Consider the following 2,500-nt stretch of genomic DNA (forward strand, 5'->3'; position numbering starts at 1 on the left):
TTCTATTTCTATATCGCTACAAAAATTAACGTCGGGTAGACTATATTTGAGGGTGCCCCTTGATTCTCGCCAAGTTGTGATCGCGGTTGAGCGCCAAGCTGGGCGATGTTGAAACCCAATCGTGATTCTCAACGGTTTAAATTTTAGCGTTATTAATGTTCAACGGTATACGTAATTTCAGAGGTCCATTAGTTCTTCGTTAGATACCGGCTGGTAAGGTTACTTTTACTTCTGGTCAATAAGATCGAAGGTATGTGGGCAGTCATAAAAAGGGACTTTATAAAAAAATGTCATCACCAGTTCGGTACCACAAACGCCATTTTCGATTCATATTTCGCCGAATTTATGTGACGATGGAGGTACACAGATTCTATTCACGATAAATTTAGACAGTATCTAACTGTTATTAGATAATTCTGTGCACCTAAATCTGAGTATATTCAAGCTTAATGAAGGAGTTGTTTTTTTTTTTCCTTTTCTTTCTGCACCTACTCCATTAATTTTTGCTTCGATTCAAAATCCTATTTATTGGATTTATTAATTTTGCTTATATTGAGTTCATTGCAAGCTTTATCCGATGTTTTGTTGAAATTTTCCAATGTTTTTTGAAATATCATTATGTTTTGGCCGTAATTTCTGTTACCACGGTGTTCCGCGCAAACAGGAATAGCGCCAAACATAAGTCACCAATTTCGCCAAGGGGCATCCTCAAGTATAATTTTCCCTTATCGTCTTCGCTTAAGAAAAAAAAAAGAGCGTGGAAAGAAGAAGAAAAACTTATTATAACAATTATGAACAGCGATAAATATATCAAAGGGTAGCGTTCTATTTACGTATCTAATATGTTGCCACATTTTTAATACAAAAGTTAAAGTTTTATCCACTTTGATAAATGTAAACTAATGCGAACCTTACAATTAAATTATTAATTCCTTCGTATATTATTGGTTTAAGTTGTCGAAAATTAATATTTCAATTGTAAGGTTCGCATTAGCATACATTTATAAGAGTGGAGAAAAGTATATGCATTTTTTAATAGTTTCTTGAATATGGCTCTTTGAAGACGAAAAAGCATAGATTTTCTTACAAAATGACTGATAACTAAGAAACTAATCCAAATTTTTGAAAAAGAAAAAAAATACTTCTTCATTATGTCAAAACACAATTATGTGCCGAGTTTCGTGCCTGGGCGGGGCTTCTGGGGCGATATATTGTGATTACAGACACACACACAGCCGCGTTTATTATTATGTATAAAGTGTTCCTGTCCTGCAATTTTGTCTTCATATCCAGTTCTGCTGCAGATGTGTTATAGCTCTTGAGGATGTTTGAAATTATATAGCTACAACGCTTAAGAAATAAAAAACTAAAATGCTAAATACATGAAAAGAACACGAAAACGAATAAATATTTTATGGTATCAATTTCTATTTCTATATAATTTTTTATGGTATCAAATTCTATTTCTATATCTGTTACGTCAAGCACTCAGGTATTATATTTGATCTAGTTGTGCTTGTATAATTTTGATCTAGTTGCGCTTTCTACGTCATTTTGTTAACATCGTTTGGTTTGTTATGTAACATCGTTTGGTTTGTTATTTAACATCGTTTGGTTTGTTATTTCTAAGTTAACTTTCAAAAAATTGGCTGGCATCAGCATTTTTATTCTTTAAGTTGCTTATTTTTTCTTTTGGAATTCGTTCCTTTTTAGCAAATTGTTTTTCAACCTAATCGAATTCTTTGCCGACTGTTCTCTGTATATATAAAGAAAATAAAGTAAATATTTTTAAAGTGTTGTGAAAAGAATTTTTAGTTGTACAAAGTAGTACAATATCGCTACAAAAATTATCGTCTTCGCTTAAGAAAAAAAAAATAGAGAGTGGAAAGAAGAAGAAAAACTTATTATAACAATTATGAACAGCGACAAATATATCAAAGCGAAGCGTTCTATTTACGTATCGAATATGTTGCCACATTTTTAATACAAAAGTTAAACTTTTCTCCACTTTAATAAATGTAAACTAATGCGAACTTTACAATTAAATTATTAATTCCTTCGCATATCATTGGTTTAAGTTGTCGAAAATTAATATTTCAATTGTAAGGTTCGCATTAGCATACATTTATAAGAGTGGGGAAAAGTATATGCATTTTTTAATAGTTTTTTGAATATGGCTCTTTGAAGACGAAAAAGCAGACGAAAAGCATAGACTTACAAAATGACTGATAACTAAATAACTAATCCAAATTTTTAAAAAAGAAAAAAAATACTTCTTCATTATGTCAAAACACAATTATGTGCCGAGTTTCGTGCCTGGGCGAGGCTTCTGGGGCGATATATTGTGATTACAGACACACACACACACACACACACACAGCCGCGTTTATTATTATGTATAGATGTATAGAAGATAAAGGGAAACCATTCATTATATTTGATATATTTATTTTCCTCTAAACACACAGTTGCACTCCGACTGTGAAGCGAATTGTATAAT

The sequence above is a fragment of the Parasteatoda tepidariorum genome, chromosome 10 (genome assembly GCF_982258835.1).
Source record: "Parasteatoda tepidariorum strain Cologne lab strain chromosome 10, Ptep-v5.0, whole genome shotgun sequence".
Taxonomy (NCBI): domain Eukaryota; kingdom Metazoa; phylum Arthropoda; class Arachnida; order Araneae; family Theridiidae; genus Parasteatoda; species Parasteatoda tepidariorum.